This window comes from Phyllostomus hastatus, unplaced genomic scaffold (genome assembly GCF_019186645.2).
Source record: "Phyllostomus hastatus isolate PE091 unplaced genomic scaffold, TTU_PhHast_1.1 phas_contig_159, whole genome shotgun sequence".
Classification (NCBI taxonomy): Eukaryota; Metazoa; Chordata; class Mammalia; order Chiroptera; family Phyllostomidae; genus Phyllostomus; species Phyllostomus hastatus.
This window is the reverse complement of record NW_025333640.1, coordinates 11,773,138-11,800,825: the sequence shown is the minus strand read 5'-3', so window position 1 is coordinate 11,800,825 and position 27,688 is coordinate 11,773,138. Positions and strand designations below refer to the sequence as shown.

General features: G+C 38.6%; 1 pseudogene; it reads right to left on the bottom strand.

Annotated features, from left to right (window-relative positions):
- Positions 1 to 5,977: 5,977 nt before the first annotated feature.
- LOC123813941 lies at positions 5,978 to 20,146 on the bottom strand (annotated as a pseudogene).
- Positions 20,147 to 27,688: the final 7,542 nt, after the last annotated feature.

Below are 27,688 nucleotides of genomic sequence, written 5' to 3'. Positions count from 1 at the left end.
AGGTGTGTAACTGAGTGTTAGTTTATTAAGAAGCTCAGTCCCTGTGGAATTTATAATCAAGAGAGGCAGGTGATCATTTAATTGACTTTAAGATTTCATAAACTATAATTGCTATTCTTTAAATTCACCTCTGTTAGACTGACTCACTGAAATCTTCTAAATTCTCCATCCCTTTGGAAATATCTACTAACTTACAGCTAGGCCATGCTAAATGCTCAGAACTAGTAGATTATTCTTTACCAAGTCTGTGTGCTTCTCCTACACCAGTTGAGTCATTTTCTTGCCAAGAATGAATTGTTGGTTTGTAAACCTACTTATGATAGTTGTATGTATTTTTATAAGTAAATATTATAGAAACTAACGACACTGAATGTGGATAAAAAGAGGGCATTGTTTCTATGAAGACTAAGTTGAGTATTTTGGATAGATGATAAAGGTAAATGAAAATAATTCCTTTGAATTGTGTATGGGCAAGACAACTATGAAAGATTGGGGAGATCTTAAATTTCTAAAATGTTTTGCCCTCTGATTGATTATTATCAGAGTCTTTAGGTTTTTCACTCTATTTCAATAAAATGCATATTGAGGCTCATGGATTATTGCAAGAAAAATATATTAGGATTTTAATCAGCAGATTCATTCTTAAAGGCTTTGTTCTATATCAATATATTGATGAATGTGTATGTTTTGAGATATAGTAAAGGAATTTACTTCCTTTTTAAAACAAACTTATAAAACTAACTTAGTAACTATTAGATTTGCCCATGTCTACTCAGAAGACTTTTACAAGGATAAGTAACAAAAACAAACTGAGGATAATTATTTTGGTTCAGAAATTGCTAAAGCCATGAAATAAGACATACGCACAAAAAAACTCTTTGGGATAGAATTTATTCCTATTAATTGGGCTGGCAATAAGTTACACTTAAGGCTTTAGTTTGTATTTTTAAGCATATTTTATTGATTATGCTATTACAGTTTTCCTAATTTTTGTCTCCCCTTTATTTCCCCTTTGTTCCCCCTCTGCCCTGTACCTCCCTGCTCTCCAGCATTCCCCGCACCCATGGATGTACATATAAATTCTTTGGCTTCTCCGTTTCCTATACTATTCTCAACCTCCCCATGTCTATCTCATGCCTACCAATTATGCTTCTTATTCCCTGTACCTTCCCCCACATTCTTCCTCTCCCCCTCCCCACTGAAATCCTTCCATGAGGTGTCCATTTCTCTGGTTTTGTTCCTATTCTAGTTTTTTGGTTAGTTTTTGTTTTTGTTTTTAAGGTTCAGTCGTTGATAGTTGTGAGTTTGTTGTCATTTTACTGTTCATAGTTTTGATCATTTTCTTTTTCTTAGATAAGTCTCTTTAACATTCCATGTAATAAGGTCTTGATGATGATGAACTCCTGTAACTTGACCTTATCTGGGAAGCACTTTATCTGCCCTTACATTCTAAATGATAGCTTTGCTGCATAGAGTATTCTTGGATGTAGGTCCTTGTCTTTCATGACTTCTAATACTTCTTTCTAGCCCCTTCTTGCCTGTAAGATTTCTTTTGAGAAATCAGAAGATAGTCTTATGGGCACCCCTTTGTAGGTAATTCTCACCTTTTCTCTTGCTGCTTTTAAAAATCTCTCTTTATCTTTAATCTTAGGTAACTTAATTATGATGTGCCTTGGTGTGTTCCTCATTGGATCATTTCTTTAGGACTTTCTGGGCTTCCTGGACTTCCTAGAAGTCTATTTCCTTTGCCAGATTGGGGAAGTTTTCCTTTATTATTTTTTCAAATAAGTTTTCAACTTCTTGCTCTTGTTCTTCTCCTTGTGGCACCCCTATGATTCAGATATTAGAACACTTAAAGTTGTCCCATAGGTTCCTAAGCCTCTCCTCATTTTTTTGAATTCTTCTTTCTTCATTCTGTTCTGGTTGGATGTTTATTTCTTCCTTTTCTTCCAAACTGTTGATTTGAATCCCAGTTCCCTTCCCTTCACTGTTTATTCCCTGTATATTTTGCTTTGTTTCACTTTGGGTAGCCTTCATTTCTTCCTTCATTTTGTGACTGAGCTCAATCAATTCTGTGAGCATCCTGATTACCAGTGTTTTGAACTCTGCATCAGATAGGTTGTCTATCTCCTTGTTGCTTAGCTCTTTTTCTGGAGCTTTGATCTGTTCTTTTTGGGCATCATATTTCTTTGTCTTGGTGCACTTGCTATGTGGTAAGGGATGGTGCCTTAGGTATTCACCAGGGCAGGGCAACCCTCTTTGTGACTCTGTAGTGCTGTCTGTGGGGGAGGGGTCAGACAGGGAACAATGCCCCTCATTTGCTCTTCTCTAGCCTTACTTTCCAACAAACTCTCCTATGAGACTGGGAGTTTCTCCACCGTTGCAAGCCCCACAGTATTTTACAGCTATCTTTGAGTCTTCAGTTTCCCATTCAGCCAGCCCTGCCTCACCTGCATGTGGGCTACCACATTGCCATGCATCCTTTCCCTTGGCTGCTCATTTCCCATCTCTGCCCCTCCTACCGGTCTGGGTGAATGTTCTTTAACTCCTTGGTTGTTGGAGTTCCATGCAGTTTGATTTTGGTCTGGCACTTCTGGTTGTTTATTGCTTTAAAATTAGTTGTTATCCTTCTTTTGGTTGTGCAAGGAAGTGAAGTGTTTCTACTTATGCCTTCACCTTGGCTGTAACCACTTAGTTTGTATTTTTCAAAGTCTTTGCATAATAATGATCTCATGAGGAACACAGAGGGATTTCTTCAACTGTTCATAGGAAAACAATCATCAGTTCCACAGGGGTGTTAACCCTTTCAAGTTTGAAATGAAGATGCTGATGGTGGGTGATTCTCCCTGAACCTAAATCTGGTGTTTACTCTTTGATTATTGACTCTTTAATGGATAGCAGTGATCTCTCTACAGAGCCAAAGAAGGAAAAAACTCCTAGTGTTAGTGCTGTATACGGATATGTGTTGTCTGTTATCTCTATGCAAATTTTTATTTTGCCAATTGAAGGCTAAGAGTTCTCATTTTATTTATTGATGTTTTTGTCAAAACTATCTAAAAGTTATCAATAATCACATTGGATTCTAATAAAAAGTTATCAATTATAACTGGGTGGGTGACAAAATTTCATTTAAAAAGATAAAACATGTTACCTGATATGATACATACTCTTTTTTCCCCCCCGGAGGTAGGCATTGTATTATTATTTAGAACTCTTAGTTTTATTTGTTTCATTTTTGATAAATAGTGAAATTCTGATATACATAAATATATTGTACATATATATGTAGTAATATGCCTTTCTCCTTTTCAGGCATCTCCTGTCTACTTCCTTAGCATGTAAATTTATTCTCACCCAAAAGATCAATTGAAATGAGAATATAAATTTATTTGGGAGGTGATAAGGTTCAGGACACACTACTCCAAAATATGGCACCTTGGTATATTGAATATTTGACCTGAAAGATTTTGAGAAATGGCAGGTACAGAAAGGACTTTCTAACTTTCCACTGAGGTAAGACTTAAGACCCGTATACCCAGGAAAGAAGCATCCTTATTTTAAGATAAAAGGACACAGGGAGAAATAGGAAAGAATAGGATTTGCTAAGTTTCTCCCAGCTTATTGCACTTAGCTCATCATATTCTTTGTCCTAACTTGTCTTTCCACAACTTTCCAATCTTCACCAAACCTACCATAAAAACACCCAGGTTTAATTGCTCCTTTGGTTCTTCATTTCTTTACGAAGGCTCTCATGTTGTACTAAACTTACATTTAAAAAACTTGCATGCTTTTCTCCTGTTAATCTGCTTTTTTTTTTTTAAATAGGAGTCCCAGTTAGGAACTCTATTCTAGGACAGAGGAAAAAGATATTTTTTCTCCCCTAGAATGGGATTAATATTAGTGTTGCCTTCACTATCACTCTATACTACTACTTAGTGGCATAAAAAATAGACTAATAATACCATACTAAAAAGCACAACTGTCATTTATTAAGAGTTTATGGTGCTTCAAGTTAAATAGATGATGTCCTTTAACCCCTGTATCAACCCTGAGAGGTAGATTTTTTTTTACAGGTGAAGCAACAGACTTAGACAGGTGAAGTGACTTGCTCTGAGTCAAAGAAAATGTAAGAAGATGAACATGGAATTGAATCCCAAACTCTGAATCTTGAGTAGTTTCTTCACTCAGTGGTTTTATTCCTGGAAGCACAGGAGTATCATGTGGGATGCATTAGGGAAATTCTCTTATCCAAGTAACACTCCTTGAAATTATTCATTGAATTTGGATGAGGCCCGTGATCCCAGTGTGCAGTCAGGGTTAAAACGCAGGTTCATCAATACCTTTGGTTCCCTCAAGTTTAATGACAGAGCATGTAGGAATCATAGTCTGCCTTTGCTTCTCTTTGTCATCATTTCTGTAAGTATGAGGAGAGCTGCAGTCATTACTTCTGCCCCATTCCCACATGCAGGCTAAACCTTTGAAGAGCTTGTCAGCAAATAGCACAGGTAGAACATCAGATAGTAAAAATTAGGTTGTTTGATCTTACTTATTGGCCCAGGTGTGCTCACTGCATAGAAATTACAATAAGTCAGAGGTTAGTGCGAGAGTCTATCATTTTTATAGTCTATCATTTTTTAGATTTTAAAATTAATAAAATAAAGTCAGTTGGTTATTACCTTAACTTAAACTAAATCTTGTTTAAAACATTGTAACTGAAAGAAGTAAAGCTGATTTTTTCTTGGTCAGAGTATTAGGGATCTCCTTTTCAGTAGTTTCATAACTCAGCATATCCATTAATCTACAAAGTCACTCAAAGATGGAATGTTTGTATTTGGCTGTCTTCAATATTCTATTATGTTGAGTTATTTGGGTCCCTAATATTAAAATACTTATATATTTTTAAGTTCTACTAATGCATATGTCAGTTTGTAGAACATGAAATTTTATTCTGATATTTATTTGGAATGAATGACTTATCAAAACACATGAGAACTATAGGCTGACAACGTTTTCTTGCATTGACTGCTGTGTGCTCATCTACTTTAGTGAGGTAGACCTAACCGTCCATCCCTGCCTAGGACATCCCCTGTCCAGGCTTTGGCCTCCGTTGCCCAGGGAGGGAACAAAGAGCCTTCGCCTCAGAGCATAAGTGTGCCCCTTTTTTGCCTTGGTCTCTCTCATTAGGTGCCCAGATTTTCACTTGGATTCTAATGCCAGTTTCTTAATGCTGGAAACCCGTTGTTGATTAACGTTTCTTTCTATATTTCTCAGGGTCTCGTTTCTGGAAACTAATTGGGGACCCACTATCACTCTTGCTTCGCATTTAGGTTATACTTACAGACTTTGGATCTCTGTGAGAATTCCTCCCCTAACCCCCTTTCTGACCTATTAAATTAGATTGATAGTCCTGATGTCTCTCTTGGAATCCATTACCCTGATGAATTCTATCATTCACATCTTTCTCTGTATTATTTAACATCCCACCCAGACCCTTAATATTTTTAAGACTCTTTTCCCCTCTCAACACCACCTGTAAACTAGATTCAACTTAGTCCTGATGTCGCTTGGCCGCCCAGGGCTGATCCACTAGGGAAACGAGTTTTCTGATAACTGTCAACTGTGGCATTATCGTTGGTCAAGTTTTCAAAACTACCTTGACATATGTTTAAAATGTACATTAAGCCAAAATTTCTGGCTTCTATCTGTATAATATAGAGGGCATACTCAGATTTCTAACAGCAGCAAGGTTACTATGAATTTTTATATTATAAATACTCAATTATTTTGTGATTACCTTTTGACCTAATATAATTTATTTTTAAATTACATTTCTTGTTAAAAAGCACACCAAACAGGAGACCTAAAGCAAAAGGAAGAAGAATATTACAAGTGAATGCATATGACAAAAAATATTAAAGCTTAGTCAAAGCACTTTAATTAATAGTGACTTTTAAAAGCCTAATTTTAGCTTTTTCCCTCATGTTTTACAGACCCATATCATGATCATTATTTTTAGAGGCCAATTCACAAGTAAAGTGTTTCCATCATGATCAGTATACACGGGATGTGGTTCATCTGTGTCACCCACACAAACCAGTCTCCTTTCAAGAACCTGACCATGAAGAAAAGGCCCAGGCAGCCTTTCCGTCCCCACATGGCATGTGAGCGAGGAGGAGGCGGTGCAGAAGGTGATCATCCACTGCAAGTCCCCCTGCTTCTGCTGGATAGCAAAACAGAAAATATACCACTGGAAGGAGAGAAGCAGCAAGGCAGGGGGCCAAATCAGGAAGAAATAGTTGTGCTTGTGGTTGCATGGCATGTACTTTTTCTTTCCTTCCCCAAGTTCTGTAGAGAGAATCTTCCTCAAGGCAGCGAAGAAGGGGTGCATGTTGGTGTGTGTGTCTTTGCTGAAACAGTGGGCTTAGCAAGGTGCTGGGCTTTCACGTGGTTTACTAGCAAAGGCCCTCTGCCGGTGATCAGTCACAAAGTGATGTGGCAGGTAGTTTGACAAAGAGGCGCTGAAGACCAGCATCATGCTGCAGTCAGCCTGGACCCGGGCCTGAACCGTGCTGAGCAGCACTGCACAGAGGAAGAAGGGTGCGAAAAATGTCCCCAAAACCCACAGAGTGACCCATGCAGCCACGTCCAGCAGCAGGATGAGCAGCAGGCATGGCAGAAAGAACACGTGGCTGGCCTTCATCAGCCCGTTCTGCTCTGCCGCAGCCTGCCATCCTGGGAACTCGTCGGTCGGCTCTTTATTCTTAGAGGGCTCAGAGCTGGGCTGCTCCACAAGCCACAGCAGTCCTCTCTAGGGTCACCCAGTGCCAAAGGACTCCCACAAATGGTTTTTCACGAAAAATGAGCAGCTCATTGTGAAAATGACTGACCACACAAGTAGCAAAGCACAACACATGTGAGAACCTGCAGGAAAAAACAAAGGAAGAACCAAATTCTTTAAATTAGAGAATTAGAGGGATCACTAACGCAGAGATAAAATTTTTAACAACTATGTTTAAATAACAGACAAGATTGAAAACCTCTTCAGGGAACAGGGAATTGTAAAAAAGACCTGACAGATTTGAAAAAGAACCAAACAGCTAATTCACAAATGCTTTGAATTTCTTAACTGATATGGAGTTTTGCTCTTTGTTTTTCTCTTAATGATGCCAAAGTGAGGTCATTAGTGTATTAGTCAGGGTTCTCAAGAGAAAGAGAATCAATAAGGTATGTGTGACAAGGGGGGGAGATACTGAGAGATGGATTTATTTTAAGGACGTGTCTCCTGTGATCGTGGAGGCTGCCAAGTCCACCATCAATGGGGCAGGTTGGCAGAACTGGAGACCCAAGGTAAAGCTGATGTCGCCGCTGAAGTCCAAAGGCGAACTGCAGCGGAATTTCCTGTCCCCTGAGGGGAGTCAGTCTTTTTTCTTTGAAGGCCTTTAACTGATTGGACGAGGCTCACCCACGGTATGAGAAATAACCTGCTTTACTCAGAATCTACTGATTTAAATGTTAATCTCATCTAAAGGAAACCTAGACGGCAACATCCAGACCAGTACCTAACAAAACATCTGGCTACCATGGCCTGGCCAAGCGGACACGTAAAATTAGCCATCACAATATTTCTCATTCTGTACATTTTTGCATTTCTAAGATTATTCTTCAAGCTCCAAAAGTATTTGTCTTTTATTTAAATCTTTTTTTTTTTTCTGTTATTGATTCTGGAGAAAGGGGAAGGGAAGGAAAGGAGAAAGAGAGGGAGAGAAACATCCATCAGTTGCCTCTCCCACATGCCAGACTGGGGACCAAACCTGCAACCCAGGCATGTGCCTTGAGTGGAAATCGAATCGGAGAATTTTTGGTTTGCAGGATGACACCCAGCCAACTGAGCCACACCTACCAGCGCAGTATTTGTTTTTAACAACAATGTTCCTGAATATTTTACTTATGCTAATTTTTGTAATGAAATCCCTCTTTGTAGAAGACTATATTGTTTCTTATTCTCATGTGGGGAAAAGACTTGATATAGTTTAGAGCCATATCCTCAGTATGGTCTATTATACTAATTTTACTGTATTCTTTGCTATTTCTGAAGTATGAAAAATGGCACTGTGACATGTTGGTTAGGATTCTGGACAGCACTGTTGTTCCTGTAAATTATATATTCTATATGGAGAATAGTATAGGCTCTATCTACAGGCAACTAGCTATTGCCAGGCACAAATTTTTCTTGTAGATTTTCAGTGTCCCATTGACCTTTGGTCCCCTAGCTCAGAAATGCCTATCTTCCTTTTGAAGTTAGCACATTACAAGAAAAACAGAATTGAGAGCCGTGCTTATAGCACCATTGGTTAGATCATAAAACTAAGGAGCTACTAAATGGGGCTTCTCCTGTGGGTGTCACTTTTCTTCATTTGCAGCTCCAGCCCTAGAGAACTCATGCCTTTGTCCAAAAATTTGAGTTGGTGACATGCTCAGTGTTAGGTAGTTTCAGTACAGAAAACTGATGTAAGTCACCTATCACACTACTGAGGTTTAAGTAGCAGCACTTTGTTCATTTAGTACAGCATTTCCTGGACTTTGTTTTTATTTACTTCCATTTCTCTGACTCCTTTTGTGCTGGAAAATAGTACCAAAAATGGGAAATCCTGAAAAAAGTTGTTTTGTCATGAAGGACATTTCTACATGTTATATTCTACAGAAAGGATTTGTTTTTAACATGATAATCTTATTTCCACAGAGGCAAAATTCTGTATGGAACCTTCTTCGGGTAGGTGGATGTAGTTTGTTTTCATACCTTCCCTGCTATTCACTGCTTCCGTATCATAGCATGAGTCAAACATGATTACTATAACTTGTTTTCCCTTAGGATCTGCTAGGGGAAAGTGACAATTGCACATCTCTGATGGCTGCTAAATTTCTGTGCTTTTTTGTCTGATAAAGGGCAAGTGAAATTTGTTTTCCTCTTAATTTGATAGCCTCTCCTTGTCAAAGTGTTCCTTCTTATATAATTCAATAATTATGTGGCAATTACAGCATGTTTTCCCCCTGAGGAGTTTCCAAAGTTCTTTAGACTCCAGAGTCATGTCACTCATCACAGCTCTGTAAAGGTATTGTACATGAGTTGGCTGGGACAACGAGGAAGAGGGGAGATGTATTTCATTAGTTGTGCACTACATCCAATCCAGAGAAGCCATTACACCAAAGATTGACACTGCTGCCGCCACAAACACTTGTGGTCATTTTAGACTGGATACTTCTTTGTTCTGGAGAGCTACCTGAATATTGCAGGATGTTGAACAGCATCCCTGGCCTTTACTCAGTAGACTGACCCAGTTGTGACAATCAGAAGGTTCCCGCATATCACCAAATATTCCCCAGTGGGTAGTGGGGACAGTACCCATGGTTGAGAACCACTGCTCTAAGTCACTGTCTCAAATCCTAGTCTTGTGAAAGACTGGGGAGAGAAATTCCAAGCATCAGGAATTACAGGTGACGTGACTTTAGTGGGCTGGACTAAAAGTAAGGTGGCTTTTGTAGTCTCTTCTATAGTGGGATGTCTTTTGTACTAACAAATTTCTCCCGTGGTTTCATGTTTCCTGTGAAGGAAAGCTGGATGTTCTCACAACAGAAAGCGAAGTTAACAGAGGCTCCCTTGTTTTGAGAGTTACTCCTCATTTAATGGTCAACTAAAGAAACAGTATAGAGGGTGTGTGGACGTTGGGTGATAAAGGCATGGGTTTTAGAGGTTGGAAGCCCAGCGTTCTAATGCTGGGATGGGTAATCATGGCAAATCTCTTACCTTTCTTGTGCTCAGATTTCTACCAATAACACAGGGATAATGATAGAGTCTATCCTATTTAAGGAATTGTGAGATTTAAATGAGATAATATGTACAGAGAGCTTAGAACAGTACTCAGCACATTGCAATGTTGGATAAATGTCAAAGGAGAAAAAAAAGTGTTTTGCTAGAAAAAAATGGATGCATAAGTTCAGTTAGGAATTTTGTGGTCTGTAACCTCAGTAACATAATTAAGCCATATCTGTTTCATAAGCTTTTGGACAATTATTGATTTAATGTTACCATTATAACAAAGAACAGTACAAATGAAGCTTGATACACCTTAAGTGAAACCACGACTCTTAAAAACATAAAAAAGTAATGACTTCCAGTTTTCTAAGTTTGGCCCGTATGTCCCACTGGGTGGCTCAGTTGGTTGGAGTGTCATCCTGAACACCAAAAGCTTGAGGGTTCAATTCCCAGTCAGGGCACCTACCTAGAGTGAAGATACAGGAGGCAACTGATTGATGTTTCTCTCTCACATTGACCATTTTCTCTCTCTCTCTCTTTCTCTCTCTGCCTCCCCCCCCTTTCCTCTCTCTAAAAATTAATAAACATATGCTTGGATGCAGATTTAAAAAAAAGTTTGGCCCATAAATAGATATGGATGTTAGTCCTATCCTCAAATGCTATTAGAGAGGAACTTGAAACTCCGTCTTTACACACCACAACCATCAACCCTTTATCCCATCTTAATCTAATCCCAGATAGGACCAATATTTACTAAGCCCCTTTCATTTAGTTACTTGGAAGTATCTGGCCAGGGCATCTAAGCCAAAAGGGCCTGAGCATACGTATCTGAGAGCCAGAGGAGGGCTACAGCAGGACTGGTGTTACAAGGTGAGGCCCAAAGCAAGCAGAGACACGAAGATTTAACTAACAGTCACTCAAGTCCTCTGAGTGTGCTTACCTTGTTTTAATGCAGTGCTAGAAACACACAGAGACATTTGGCCATAACCTGAAGTACCATCTAACTGCAGCAATATAATATTTTTGTGGTTTAGATAAAAAAGAAAAAAGGTAGGTGGCAGGTTTTTATTATTACCTACTGTTGTGAGTACAGATACTTGGGATTCATAGAAATCACAACCAGAACTGGATTTCTGTTTAAGCATGAGTTTGCACTGAGTTCTATTCCTTGTTGTCTTAAAGAAGTTACAAAAAAAACCAAAACACCAAAAAACCCCCTTGTTAAACCTGATATGTGGCAAACATTATGTGAGTATTATTATTTTTTTATAACAATAGTAAGTACTTTATTTTAAGATCCTGGTCATAGTAAACAATTATAAAGCATAAAGCAAATTTAATTGTCTAAATTAAATTGTCTAAAATATTTCCGGCCTTAGGTGGCAGTAATCAGCCACCCAAGGAAGTCAGCGTGTGGCAGAAACTGGGCCATGCCCATGTGGGAGACAAGGGGACCAAAGACTCTGCAAGGACCTGTTTTGGTCCCTCCTCTCGTGGAATGAATCACACAGGAATGCGGTGCACTTGGGCACCATTCTTAACGGTGGTCTGCTTGTCTGCTTCAACACTGTCTGTTGGGGTGGCTTCCTGGTTGAGTTACTCCTCTAAAACCATTTCAAAGAAGGTTACGTTATTTATATAGACATTTATAAAGAGTTAAATTCATAATAGCAGAAAAATATTGTAGACAGTCTAGTGTGCTAAATAATTTACTAAATAATTAGCTACATACACATTTGCTATGAATTGTACTTCACAAACTTAATTGGGAAAAAATCACATATAAATGGAAACTTAACTGAATATCTAGCATCCTCCTTCTTGTGACCTTCAAATTAGTCAGAAATTAGATGTGATCTATATTTAGTGCTTGTTATCACTCCTATACCAGTTCTGTATGTAGCCAGGAAGTTACGGGTTTACTGGAAAATGGGAGAAGGCCTGTAATTGTCACTCATTCATGACTGTGCTCAAACAGTTCCTCAGGTGGACAGTTTTACTCCAGCCATGCCTGGCGGGGCACAGAGACCTCCCTAAACTTGGGCTTTGCTGTGTAATTCCAGGAACAGAATCTGAGATTATTTATTCTTCTATGTTGACGTTTTTCTATTAGGACATTTATCCTGGCAGAAGAGTATTTTTATTCTCCCTGTATGTAATACTCTGCTGTTAATTATTATAAAGACTTTACCATTCACATTTTATAGCATTAACTCCCTGTGTTCCTAATTTGTTATGCAAAGTTTATTCTCCTTCAGTGCAGGCTCTGCAAGTGCCATCCCCACCCCCAGTTACCAGATACGGCTGTGCTTTCTCTAGAAAGCCCTCGCTTAGCTTTGTGCCCTCTCTCCTTCACACTGGCAGTAAGAGGTTGTTACAGAGAGCCTTGCCTTTTTTGGCAGGAAAAGAGCAGCTTTCAGACTAAGTAATACCTGAAAAAAAATTGACGCACTGTACAAAAGTCATTTCTTTCTGATGCCTCCAGTGTCAGGCCTTCCAGAACCTTTGGCTGTGGTGGCCCAGGGTTTAGTTGCTCTGTGTGTTCCTGGATGATACAGAAATGAACAGGGTGAGGCTGAACGAAGAAAACCCAGGTTTTGATCTCCTGTTTTTCAAGGAGACATAAATGACAGATGTCTACGTTTTTCTAATTCTTCTTTTGGCAGTATTTTATTCTTTCTCCTCTGATTTTTTTTAATTAAGCTAATATTTATTTATCTTTTTTATTATGTTAGGAATCTTTTTTTTAGATTTTATTTATTTATTTATTTATTTATTTTTAGAGAGGGAAGGGAGGGAGATAGAGAGAGAGAGAGAAACATCAATGTGTGGTTGCTGGGGGTCATGGCCTGCAACCCAGGCATGTACCCTGACTGGGAATTGAACCTGCGACACTTTGGTTCGCAGCCCACGCTCAATCCACTGAGCTACAGCATCCAGGGCTGAATTTTTCAACTGTTAAATCTCTTATGTATTTTGCCCCAGTACAGCAAATCAGAGGAGTTTAGACGGTGCAGACACTGAAAAACACTCGAAGAGCAGTTGCACGTGGAATGCCGCTTTAAGAATGCTTCAGTCGAGAGTTTGATGACAATTAGGTTGTTGCCTGAAAGTGAGAAGGGACTTCAATATATTTTGAAGCTCCCAGGTATGTTCTTGACTGCCTATTGTACTTGAAATTTATCATGTGAGATCTTACAATGTTTTTGCTTTATTTAATGTGATGATATTTGATGAGTTTATAGAAGTTTTGAAGGTATTTCTGTCTTCAGTGTCATTATTTATTGATCAAAACCTTAAAACAATGGACACTGAATCAACAGTCATACCAGGTAGACTTACCTCTGTAAAGCTATATAGTTAGGATTTAAAGATTTCTGCATCTGTGTGGGCCTCTATACTCTGAAGGTCTCTGTTCCTGGGCTCTAAATGCATTATAATGATGTATTGCAACCTCATTTGTCATTAGGGGTTTGTACCTGTACAATAATTTGGGAACTTGGGAAGATTTTTCATGATATTCTATTCCTTACCCACCACAAGACTTGCAACTGGCTGATATTCAAAAAGCATTTGCCAAATAGAGTAAATAACTTTCCCAAGGAACCAAGTTTTACCAATTCAATGCATTGAAAAACAAGAATTGTATAACATTTACTTAAAGTTAAAAAAAAGTAGATTTAAGCATCTACTCAGGCACTGGGCATCTCAATCAAAGTACCATCACTTTGTTTATTGAACTGTCATCAGGTGTTTATTAAGCTTCTATTGTGTTTCAAGCCCTTCACCAGGTCCTACAGAGACAACAATGAGTGACATATGATCTCTGAACTCAACAGCTCTCTACCAATAGGGAAGAGACCCATGCAAATGATTGTAGAGTCAGCTGAGATGGAAAACAGGCACAGTGCCATGGGTGTGTGGAAGGAAGTGTATTAAATGGTGCTTGGGCTTGCAGATTGGAATGAAAAGAACAATGAGAGATGACTTAACAGAAAGTTTTGGATGAAGGATGCTGAAGAATTTTCCAGGTCGACAAGGGCATGCTTCTACAGGCAGAAGAAGTGACTTTTATAGAGGGACAGGGGATTGAGAGAGTCCCTTTTGGAAGTGAAGCATACGATTGGGTTGTGGGAAGGTGATGCAGAAAGAAGCAGAACTTTATTATGATGGATCTTATACATCATGGTGACCTTGGACTTTCCTAGAGGCAGTAAACTAGGACCCTTACTAATTTAGTAGGTCCAATATGTGCTAAATTTGTTTGATGGTGATGATTCTTTTTAAAATGGCTCACAGGTCAACCATTCATCTCAAAACTTGGCTCTAATCATAAAAAGCTGTTCATTTGCTCATTTACTTATTCTTGCATGAAATATTTTAAAATCATCTAATTAAGCCAGACACTATACTAGGCACTAGGGCAGGAAGCTTAATAAGAAAGGATTCCTCTGTTGACAGACTACCAAATGGGTTATCTAATTAAATTGTAATAGCAAAGGCCCATAGTGCACTCCTAATGCACAGCTCCAATCCCTTAGAATTGCTAGATTATAGGATAGGTTTATCTTTGTAAGAAACTGCCAAAATTTTTCCCAGGAGGAAAAATTTATACTCATCCGCAATGTATGATAGTTCTCGTTGCTCCACATCATTGTTAACATTTGGTGTTGCCAATCATTTTAATTTTGGGGTTCTAATGTGTGAGAGTTGGTATCAATGGTGATTTTAATGTGAATGTCTCTGATAACCAGTGCTATTGAGCAACATTTCACGTTTGGCCGGTGGATCTTCTTTTTGAAGTGTCTCATTTGTAAAAGCTTAGGTTGTTTGGTTTTCTTATTTTTCAAGTTGTAAGGAACTACTCATGTATTCTGCATTGAAATTGTTTGTCAGATACATGCATTATAGATGTTTTCTTCTAGTCTGTACTTGTATAGCTATATTATTAATAGTGCTCTTTGAATTGCTATTGTTTATAAAGTCAAATATCTCAGCTTTTAAGTTTATAACTCTTCCTTTAATATGTAACCTAAGATTGCAAAGATATTTTCTTATGTCTCTAAGAAAGGACTCTTACAAGTTCATAATTATGTTTGTTATAGATGCACAAGTGGATTTTTAATAGAGATTTACTATATTTATTGGGAATACTTTTTTATATTTGCATGTACTATTGGGAGTTGATTATAAGTAGATCCATTTAAAATTGATTTCAATAATAGATCTGTAAGCTTAAACAGAGCTTAAAAACAATGTACTTCAGAATGAGAGAATCTGATATTATGCATTGTAATTTTATATTCTTTTTTAAACTACACAAATAATAGATATACTACCAATTTCACAATGTTTCTGTTCTTTCCAAGGGTACTTAAAAAGAACATTTCCTTTCTGCCCTCAACATTGCATGCTTTTCTGCAGAATATGAGATATGAACTGTTACATTTTAACTACTACAGATGTTGTGAGCATGTTTGCTAATTGTTATTGGCATAGTTACTGAGACGGAATTTAGATAAAAATAAACATTTCATTAATTTAAAACATTATGGGAACACTACTTGTGTCTTGTTTAGATCAAACATATTTCCAATATGCTGAAAATATAACAGGGATCATGAACAAATTCTTCTTTTTTTATTTTTTATGCTTTCAAATGCCATAAAGCAGACAAAGGTAAAAGAATTCAGAGCTTTTTTCTTCTGTGTGCCAAGGTTGCTGCTGACATTTACTCCAAAATGGCCAATGAGACTAATGTGCTAGTTTGTTGTCTTTTTGCCTCTGGACCCAAGAGAGAGTTCTGTGCCTGTCTGTTCATTTGCTTTGGTTTTGCTTATTTATTTTTAACAGTTCATTAAAATATAATTTACATATTATTTAATTCACCAGTTTAAATTGCATAATTCAATTTTTAAAAGGGTATTCATAGAATTATGTAAATATCAACACAATCAATTTTATTTATTTATATTTTTTTCACAATCAATTTTAGATCCTTCTCATCACCCTTAAAAAGAAACCTTGTACCTATTAACAGTTACTCTTCCACCTTTCCCCAACCCTTTTGCCCACTCCCCAGTTCTAGGCAACCATTAATATACTTCCTGTCTTTATAGACTTTTCTATTTGGGACATTTCATATAAATGCAATCATACAATATAATCTTTTGTGACTTGCCTTTATCACTTAGCATATTTTCATGGTTCATCCATGTTGTAGCATCTATCAGCACTTCATTTCTTTTTAGGATTGAATGACATTCATTATATGGTAATTCCACTTTCTGTTTATTCATTCACCAGTTGATGGAAATTTGGATTGTTTCCACTTTCTGGTTATTATGAATTATGCTTCTATGAACATTTACATATAAGTTTTTAGTGGACATATGTTTTCATTTCTTTTGGCCATATACTTAGAAATGGAATTTTGGGGTCATATGGAAACTGTGTAGCATTTTGAGGAAGTGCCAAACTATTTTGCCAAATTTGATTTATTTAAGAATTCATGTTACATCCACTTAATTTTTAAAATTTTATAATGTATTGGTTTTGGGTGTACAGCATGGCAGTTAGACAGTTAATACCAGTACTTCACATCGTGTTCCCCTAGATACTTCCAGTACCCAGAGGTGCTTCTTCACCACACTCGTCTGTGGTCTGCAAAGACAGATGATTGGAACAGTGAGAGGTTTTGTCTTGTCTTAGGGTTATGTGCCAGAATTTGACTTCATTGACTTTTGTTGCAAGGTGGTGCTTTAGTAGTACTTGAGGTCTTGCCAGAACTTCTCCATTATGTTCAACAGCCCTCAAATGTTTGCTTTATCTAGGCGAGGATTTCAGGCTGAAAAGATGACGTTGGTTGCTGCTAACGTTTGATTCTTCCCTGTAAATGTAAGAGTTAAATTTTATTCCTTGAAGAAAGTGTGGGTTATCCAGGAAGTTCTTGTGGCTTGATTGGCACGTGTACTGCTGTGCATTATGAGAGGATATCTGAAGAAGAAGGAGCTATTGCTAAGTGTGTTGAGACCTGAGATCATCCAGAGCTGGAGCTAGGACAGCCAGTGCACTCTGGAATGCCACATTCTGAGCAGTGGAAGGCTGTATGAGAGCTTTTGCTTGACTGAATGAAATCTGTGCAGAGATGAGGGCAGCTGAGGGGCAGTTAGATGTGTTACAGAGACTAGGTGCTTTGTGCAGTCTAAAGGGCTCTGAAACATTTTACATTTTTTTTCCTGACACAGCGCAGTGGTTGCTGGAGGTCCCAGCAGAGGTCTTTAGGTGCTGTCTTGGTGGGAGTGTGAGAGACTCCTTAGTAGTCAGTCACAGAGGAGAATATTTCTGAAGGACGTGAAGCACTAGAGGTCCAGAGACCTGCTGTCTCAGGCCACGTGGTAAGAGCCACGTGGGGTGGCTGCCCATATGAGCAGCAGCTGATGGAAACAGCCGTATCCAGGCAGAACCTGCTCCAGGTTGTTGCCCTCAGTATTTTTCCCTGGGATGAGCCTAGTAAGTGTCAATTTGGAGAGGACTCAGTTTTCAGTGGTATCTCCTAGCCTCTGCCAGCTCAGCCTGGATCATTGCAGGGAGAATGTGGATTACTCATGGCAAATGCCAACTTAATGCTTGTCTTTTATTATGTACTGAGAAGAAAGAATCAATAATTTCTTTCCAAGAAACATAGGTGGATGTTGGTCTTTTCTGCGGTACTTGGTTTCTTTACCCAGCTCTCAGATCTCTGGTCATAAATGCAGTCCAGAGGGAGAAGACCACATAAAAATCAGGTTTATGTATTAAAACTCTAGAATTTATTTAAAATATCTCAGCAATTATAAAATAAAAATGCAGAAAACAACGAATAGAGAGAGATTTCTCACACAAGTATTTTGGTTTTGCATTCATTGGTGTCTGTCACATGACAGTGTTTTCTAACACTTTGTCTCGTCATGTTCCTGCTAAAAATGGGTTTTCCTTCTAATGAGGGCAAGAAGCTTTCTGTGGTGGCACATTATGCCTCATGTCATAATTAGCAGGGAGAGCAAGTAGGTCACATCTGAGTTTGGATTCCATACCAGTATATCATAATTTCAGAGGTTGAGCAAGATAATTACGTCCTCTAAATCACACTTTCCTTAGCTGTTGACCATGGACAAAGTTTTAAATTTATTATATGTTTAGAGCTGTGGTTCTTAATTTGGGGTGACTTTGTCCCTGAGGGCAATCCCTGGAGACATTTTGGGCTGCCACTGAGATGGGAGTGCAACTATACTCTTATGGCATCTCGTGGGTCGAGGCCAGGGATGCTACTAAAGCATCCTTCATTGCCCAGGAAGGCTCCCTCCATTCCCCTGACAAACACTTATCTGGCCAAACTAGAGAAGGGAACGAAGATGCTTCCACTAGGAGAGGTCCTACATAAAGGAAAAAATATTGATGTATGCGGCACAGTCTCTCTCTTCTTAACAGATGGTGAGGAACAAGAGAACACAGTAATATGTAAATACTGTTTTTTTAGTACTTAAACTGCTTGAGCAAGATGACGATTGTTCACGTGTAAGAATACATTACAGATTTATCTGAAGGAATATTATGAAGCATGCTTATTTGAAGGGAGGCTGAACACTGTAATTATTGTTATAAGTGGGAAAAAAATGCAACAAAACAGGAACATAGAAGCCACAAGCTATGGGTTCCTTCCCCACTGCCAGTACTTGGTACCCATCTGACCTCAGGGGAGAGACTGAACTTCTCTGAGCCTTGGTCCTTTCACTATAAAGTGTGGGCAATACCTGCCTTACCAGATTGTGAACTTGGGGTTTCTATTAGGATGAACGAGGTGATCAAGTGTCTGGAATACCATATAGGATCAATTAATGTAAATTTCTTCTTTCCTATGATGAAGTTTGGAAATTGAACTTGGTATATGTGAAAACTGTTTTTTTAGTAAGAAAAAAATAAATTGGCAGAGGGGAGCAGAATGAGCTTTAAAGGTTATAATTTACTAGGTTATTTGTTGCATGGTAAAAAAATTAAAAAGAAAGCAGACACATTATGTTCAATAAATCTGCCTTTCATTGGTCTTTGCTATTCCCCAGTTCTCTTAGAGGCAACTGCTGTTTGCAGTTGCTTGTGTGTTCTTCCAGCAGATGGAAGAATCCTTGGTATTCTGACCCCGAAAGCTGAGGTTAAAGATAGATTTGAGGAGGCCTTCTGACCAGGGTCAAAGAAACCTGGGTTAAAGAAAGGCCAGTTTTTCACATCCGATCTAAGATGGCAAAACTGACAGTCTTGCCCAGGGCCTATGAGAAAGACAAATTGTAATAGAGGAAAGAACATTCTTAGAAGATACTGTTAGGATATCTGGTTAGCTGTTGAGGGAAAAATGACCCTAGAGGCAAAAACTAGAAGTCAAAAGATTTCTGTATTCCAAAAAGCACTTATGTATTTCAAATAATAATAATAATAATAATAATAATAATAATAAGTATAGCTAGGCTGAAGATGTAGCATAAATAGACCAGGAAGAAAGAGGTCCTCTGAGGGTCAGAGTCTGTATCAAAATAAAATAATAATGTGCATGATTTTGGAGGAAATGTTAAAGACTTTGTACATCTGCCAAACCAGCTGAGGAGTATGAGTGTGTTTGAGATTTACTTGAAGAGACTACAGTGTGCATTTTATAACCTCTTTGAATTACACTGATATGAACTGACTATGGCAAGACCCCTGCTGCCAGAGCAGGGAAAATAATGGAAGTGGAGAAATAAATGCAGAAAGTGTGGATTCTAGACATTTAAAAAAGGTCTTCCTCCTTTGGCTGATCCCGGGGAGGAGTAATCCTGAGAGCCATCAGAGATGGGAATGGGGTGACCTTTTCTGCCAGCCCCAGCTTGACAAACGAGAGGACTTTTGACCTAATGCATAGAGAACCTATGGATTCAGGACACAGACCTGCTATTGAATTCCTATAAGTGTAAGCCAGTTTTGAATCTGATTAGTTGATTCTAGTTGCTGACAAGCTATTTAATTCCTCCAAACCTCAGTTTTCATCTGTCTATTCTTTACAAGCCTTTATGCCAAAGAGTGACTTACCGGTTTTTATTTTCAAGCCATTTCTCTGCAGCTATGTATGTACAATAAATTTTACCGAGGAAGCCCATGTGCTCTGTGGACAAAGGATGTTCCCCCTTGCTGTCATCATCATCCACACTTGGAATCTGTTATTTTCATTCCCCTTGTTTCTTAGACTCTCCCCTTCCTCCACACCCGCTTGTTAATCCTTTCTTCGTAATGCGTTTCTCCATTATTGCCACCACCGTCATGCTCCTGCATCCCGCTGCAAACCCTTCCGTCGTCCAGGCTTGAACCACCTTAATCCCCCCTCATTGGTGTTCCTGCCTGCGTCCATCTCTTTCTCCTCCAGTCCCTGTCCGCACCAGTCTGTCACACCCAATGTGTGTGCATACCTATATTATCCCTCTCTGAGACTTGTGTTTCCTTGCTTTTGTTGCAGCTGGTGATACCAGGGTCATCTGTTAGCTCACCGCCCCCTTTTGGTGGCCTCCCGATCTCTCCAGGCCGGGTGGATCACTGCATCCCGTGTCCTCCTGACTATTGACACTGACGCTCTGCTGATGTGACGGTAAGGTTTGTGTGGTGTGTACACTGCTGCTATCACGTACACACATAAAATCTAGACGGTGTTTCTTATGTGATATGCTATTTATTTTTTATACATTTTCTACACTAACCTGTGGATTCTTTGGTGATAAAGGCTGTGTATTTTCGAATAGGTATTCCAACAACATGGCACAGTACATTGCATATGTGGGTGATCAAAGGTTAAATGAACTAATGTAAGAACAACAGACTATACTAAAAAAAATGACCATTTTTTACACTATGGAGCCCAGACAGTGAAGGTATCCAGTCTGCGTGTGTCTTGTGTAGGTGTGGGGCAACTTTTTTTTTTTTTTGTAGAGACTTCTAAGATTTCCTTTTAAATGAAAGGTTTTTCTTTGGTTGACACTCCTGGGCTCTGCTCCTGCTGCTTCCTAATGGGAGATGAAAGGAGGCATTCTGGTGGGTAGTTTTGGAAATAGGACCTGAGCACATGTAGTTCAGCTCATGTCTCCACCTTATTTTCGAGTGTTAAGTGTTCGTTGGAAACACGTTCTGGTTTGCGCCTCATGTCACAGAACAGTCAGAGCCCCCTGTGACCGGCGGGTACATCCATCTAATTTTGGTATGTGGGATTTGCAGGCACTTGAAAATGATAGTTCTAGGCATTTTAAAATGGAATTATATTTACTTTATATATTTCCAGTCTCATCATGGACACTGATGCTCTCCTATGTTTCTATTTGCATGATTAAGAATGTGTTAAATAATTGGTACAATAATTTAAATAAGAATAACACTTATGAAGAAGAAGAAATAAGAATGATAATTTAAATACCTTTTATAAGAATAAGAAAAACCTTTATAAATACTTAAATCTGTAAGGTAGGCTCATTAACATTTTATTAACTAATTTTAAATTTGTTTCTAAATTTGCTCATTATAGTTTTCTTCATGTTATAAAATAGCCTAATGTACCACAAAATATTATTAAGTGACATAGAATATGACAAACCCTGTGTAAGCTGTCAGGTGCAGTTCATTTACACCATTTTGTTATAAATATTAGAGGTTTTCAAAAGTCACTTACTCTGAACATTATTTGGTCTTTAATGATATTTTCTAAATTGTAGGGAAAAACAGACCTTCGAAGATTTTGTTTCCTTTATCTTACCTTATTTTCCTTCCTACCTGGTCCTGAGTCTCCTTTTGGCCTCTATTTTTCTTTTCTTTCATAGATGACATATTCTTACTAGTTAATCATCCACAGTCAGCTATGGGGAGATTGCGGCTTTAAGGTTAAATTCATCAGCTTGGTGGTTTTGGTATTTTGATGATTTATGGATGTTTATGACTCAGGCATGGATACAAACGAGGGCTGTCACAAGTACCATCGTCTTCCTTTCCAGTTCAATGTAGTGCCTCGCCATCCATGAACCAAACCAAACAGACAAAAAACTATAATTGCAAACCCCGCCACACCTCCAGCAGGAAAGAGCCCCGTGACAGATAGCCCCAGGCAGTGTTAGGTAGCTCTGCACACCGCGATGACACAGATGTCTTTGCTTCTGTTCTAGAAGCAAAACTTGGTTCCAGAAACTGAGAGTTTTTTTCAGCTCCAGAAGCAAAATCAATACGGTATTTAGCCATTCTCCTTACACAACGTGGCCATCATTAGGAGGCACGTTGTTCATTTCCATCTCTCTGGTTCACACGTCCCAGGCAAGACTTCGCAAAAGAGCCGCTTAATGGAAAGAAAGAGGAAACATAAACATCCTACCTGCTGAAAATTATTTTGAGTAATCAGCAGGTCAAAGTATTAGAGTGTACGTGGGTGATAATGGTGCAGCTTGCAGGCATCCAAGAAAAATGCTGTTACACACTCAGTTTGTGAAACTGTCAAGTGCTGACAAGGATATATAAACAAGCTGGAGGAGTCTGAGAGAAATGGTCCTTGGCTCATGATGTATGTACTGTACCTGGGACATTTAATGATGGAAATTATTGGAAAACATCAGCCTATTTATCCAGTTCATTATTTCAACCCCGTTGTTTGGAGCAGATAAAAGTCGCTGCTTCTAATGGAAAGAATTGTAAAAGAACATATAGTGGTTTATATTAAATGAATATATTTTTCATGGCTAAATCAAATAAACATTATGTTTTAAGGAATTAAATACAGTGTTAGCTACCGGACTTTTTTCAATCATATTCAAAATAAAAATATACATAACTAAAGGAGTCCAAGGTGATTAATGTAATAAAAGTGATTATTGTAGAACTCTATTCTTAAAATTGTACATTATATTGAAATTAGTTATCCATATAATAGCCTTGTTAATATTATACTAAATGTTTAACATTTATTTCTAAAATAATCTATACAATGTTAGAAGAATTTTACTTTGTGTTAAATAAGAAATGGCCCTCCTATTTCTAGACAATATTCTTAACTGGTTTGATATGTAAGAAAGTCCTCTCGAAGTTGTGATTTGAAATTCACCTGTAACTAACAATTTAAAAAATAGAACAGGAAGGTCTCAAAAGATTTAGAAGGCTTTCAATACTCAAGGTTGCCTGGTATTTAGAAAAAACTTAGAAGACAGAACAACTCCCCACCCCCTGCCCACAAATAGCACAGTAGGCAATGCATTTTCCAAAATACTGACTCTTAAATGTTAATGTATAAAGACTTTTAATGATTAAAGGCTTAATGAAATGATTATAAAATAACATTATTTCAGTTTCAAATATGTATACACAGTTTTCTGTTTCCAAATTTGGACTCATTGCTCCTCTTTTCCTTCTGATTTTCCTACTTCTTCCTCTGTCTTTAGAGACTATACCTTTAAATATGTCTCTCCAGACTTTGATCAGGTCTGCAATGTGTCATAACCCTATGCCAACTCTGAGGAAATGAGGACTCTCTTTGACTAAAATAATGGAAGTGTGTCATAGCAGGAGAGTGATGTGTCTCACAGTTTGCCAGCTCAGTTCAAGGATGCAAGGTTCCTTTGCTGACTGATAATACTGAAGCTGACATGACGATTCAGACACGTGAGAGGCCTCACAGCTGGCCTCTCCTTGAGGGAAGGGGTTCCCTGACCTGCAAGATGCTGTGGGATACTGCGGCTATCTATGGTAACACCTGCATGGATGAATGATTCTGGTAGCGGCAGGACGGGCAGGCCTCTGCTTCTCAGCAGTTCTGTGTACATTTCTGGCCTGGTAGGAAAGACCGGCCAGAAGAAACAACCTGGGCAGCAGTCCAGAGCGGGGAGGGTGCCTAGAGTGTTTGAGGAATGTATACAGGTTTCCTAAGGCTGCCATAACAATGGGAGCTGGTTGTCTCATAGTTCAGAGGACTGAAATCGAGATGAATGCATCAGCAGGGTTGATTCCTTCTGAAGGTATGCGGCTTTTGTTCTCTCTGTGCCCTGTTTTTATTGTTTTGCAGCAGAATGCCCCACATAGAACATAATTATAAGTATTTGTCTGTGCAAAACAGTATAGGGCTTAAGTACAAATGGGAGACACAATTAAAAAAATATTTAAACACAGCTCAGGTCCTGCAAGCCCTAGGACTCTAGGTCTCTGTAGTGGAGCTGCCTTGCCTGTGGGTCTATAAAACTATCTTAGGCCTCCACCCTAGCTTCTCACGTTTGCTGGCAATCTTTGGCATCCCTTGGCTTGGAGATGTATCACTGTATCTCTGCCTTTATGGTCCCATGGCATTCTCTCTGTGTGCCATGTCTTTGTCCAAATTTCTTTATCTTACAAAGACAGCAGTTGTATTAGTTTAGGGTTCCACCCTACCCCCAGGATGACCTCATCTTAACATCTGCACTGCCCCTATTTCTAAGTAAGTTCACAGTCTGGAAATTAGGACTTCAACATGTGAATTTCTCGGGGGGGGGGGCACACAGTTTAATCTGTAACAGAGTATCTAAGAGGTCAGTGGGTCTGGAACACCATGAATGGGATGTGCAGACAGTGGCAGCAGTGGGTAAGATCAGAGAAATAACATCTGCCAGGTTATTTAGGGTCTTATGGGTCACTGTGACATCTTAGGTTCTTACTCAGTGATTCAGTGTTTTCAATGACCAATTGTCATGAACTGATTTTTAAAAGATAACTGGCTGGTGGATTGAGAGTAGACTATAGGTTGGCAGTGGTGAAGGTGCAAGGAGAGAGACAGCAGGCTGTCATGGACTCCCAGGTAAGAGGCAGTAGTGGTAGGTAATGGTCGCAGTGGTTGCTGACAGGTGGTCAGGTTCTGAACTTAAAGAAGTTTGAAGGTAGATGGGACTTGCTGGGGAATTCCTGTGGCATATGAAAAACAGAGAAGTTGGGGAAGATTCTACTGTTTCGTTCTGAATGACAGGAAGGAGAATACTGGCATTAAATGAGACGAGAAATGTGTGGGCGTAGTAGGTGTAGGTCTGAAATCAGAAGTAGTCTGAAACTCCTATTATTTGCACATTTGTTTCCCTGGATCTTGTGGTTTCTATTTCTTTGTGTTTTTTTTCCTTTTTTGTTCTTGTTTAATTTTTTCCAGCATTTTTGAGTTACAACTGACAAATAAACATTGTTTATCTTTAGGGTGTGCAATGTGATGATTTGATACCCATGTACATTGTGAAATGGTGACCACAGTCAAGCTAACTAATGTAGCCATCACTTCACATAGTTGCTGCTTTTTGTGTGTGATGAAAACACTTAGGATCAACCCCTTTGGCTCATTCCAAGGGTACAATACAGTAATGTTAATTTTGTCACCATGCTGTACATTAGAGCTCCAGAACTTCAGCATCCCGCAGGACTGAAACTTGGTACATTTTGACCAATATCTGTCCATTTCCGCACTGCCCTTTGAGGTACTTCTTTAGCTGAACCTTTATGGCAAAAATTCCCATCTTGACAAAGGTCATTCTTATTCTCAATTCATCTCTGCATTGTGCTTTTCTTTCATTATGAGGTTTCATTTATATTAGCAAGAAAATAATGCCTACTTACAACATTTCAGAGAAATGTGCCCATTTGATCTTCCCAGTTCTTTACTCTCTGCCTTTGGATTCTTTCTTGTCATGGTCTGGCAAACAAAGGAAAAGAAGTACAGCATAGCAAGATACTGATTTACTTTAAAACATACAAGGACTTCTGTAGCTGTCATTAATATGCTTGAAGTTTCCTTCTTCCAATTATTTAAATAGCCTCCTTTACAAACAGCACACATGAGATTATTCTGCATTGGATAAAGATAGTCTTCTTTTAATGAGATTATACCTCTTTACAGAAAGTAATATTTGTAAACATTCAAATAGATAAGATTTTTAATGAATATACTGATGTTTTTGTGTAGACACTTGAAGTAAGAATTATTTTTATGTTTAACACCTAGCTTATCTGGCATTCATTAATTAGTTTATTGTTCATTCAATTGAAATCCATTATTGAGTTTCTACATGTGTCAGGGGTTGTGGAGAATGAAGCACAAAACTTACTTTGGCCTGTTTGTTTCCCTTCAGAAGCTGTTAAAATGCTTTAGAAATAGGACTTTTAAAACAGAACATATTCATTTATAATATAATGAGGCTCACAAAGGACATTTATGTGTTCAAGGCTGCTTGTTCTGGTACTCTATTGCCCCAGGCTACTTGACCACGGGTGCTGTGCACCTACTGCAGACTTTCCTTTGCTGTGAGCCATTGGTTTTCTATGTTCAGGTCTAATGTCCATACATGTCTGAGGCCCACTCCTCTCTCAGTCTTGCTAGGTGGGCAGCAGTGGTGATGGCATCCAGATAGGAGAGTCCGGGAGCCAACGCAAGTGGAGGGAGGGAAAGGGAAGGAGAGGATGATACCTGATGTATTTCAAAGATAAAGTTCTGTCACAGAGAGTCACAGCCAGTGAATAAGATGGAATTTTTAAATCAAATTTGAAAGACATGCTCCTAATTAGAAAAATGAAAATAAAAGGAGCAGCACACTTGATAGCAGAAGAATTGAGAGTCAGTAGGAATTATTGAAAAAGTGGTGCCCAATTCTAAAAGTTTATCCCCATGGACTACCTTCTTCCATGCACAGCATACACATACCCTGGTATTTCAGCTCTGTAACAGAAGTCTCCTTAGTAGATGGAGACTCATGCATCCTTAGTGGCTACAACATGCCTTCATAGGCCAGTACAAATCATTGTATAATATATGTGTCTAAACCTGGTCTGACCAGGAATTCCTTAGCAATCCAAAGTGAGAAGAGACCAGTTACTTTAATTCTCATTGGTCAGCCTCTCTTGGTGGAAGAAATCTCTGCCATTTATTTTAGGCCTAGACCCCAGACTCTATCTTAAATGCTCTTCAGACTCAAATTTCTGCCAGTGGACTAACCTTCCTTCTGCCTCGTCTGTTGCTCTTATACTGCCTCCTATTTATGAGGCTATCTACCTCAGTCTGAATGGAAATATCACCATGTTCTGACTTAAGCCCTCTGTGAGGTGTACGTCATCTTGATCACTTCCTACCTGACTTTGCCTTCTACTCAAGACTGATGACCCTGACTCGTTTTTCTTACTTAGGACCCACTTTTTTATAATAGACAGAAGGGAGCTTCTGACCTCTACTATAAATTGATTTGAATTGACTAAATTTGGAGTGACTGTTTTTCTTACTGTTCAGAGTACATCTTCATTTCCTTCCAGGGTCAGTTAGAAGTCTGACCAGGATAAAAATTTGATTTTGTTGATGGTAGGATCAATAACATGCCTCAACTGATTATTGCTGTTTCTACATGTTATTCCACACTGTTTTATACTATGGTCACATGATCTTTTCCCCCTGCTTACCTGAGGATGTTTATTGACTTTAGAGAGAAAGGGAGGGAGAGAGAGAGAAACATTGATGTGAGAGAGGAACATTGATGAATTGCCTCCTGTATGCACCCTGATGGGAGATCAAACCCACAACGTTTTGGTGTACGGGAAGACATTCCAACCAACTGACCACCTAGCTGGGCATGTCACTGATCTTAAAACAACCACAGACTTTTCCTCTTCATTCTGACTTTTCCTTCTCTGGAGTGAAGGAAGGGAAGAAACATGATTAAGTTAGAACATGTTTCTTTGTATTTATATTTGTCTTTAATTTTCCCAATGGAAATTGTAACTCATGTCTCAGCAAACGTTCAAGTGTTCTATGGACACAGATGACTTAAAAATTGTAGATAGTTGGAAGTTTAAATTAGAATTTAAAATTCA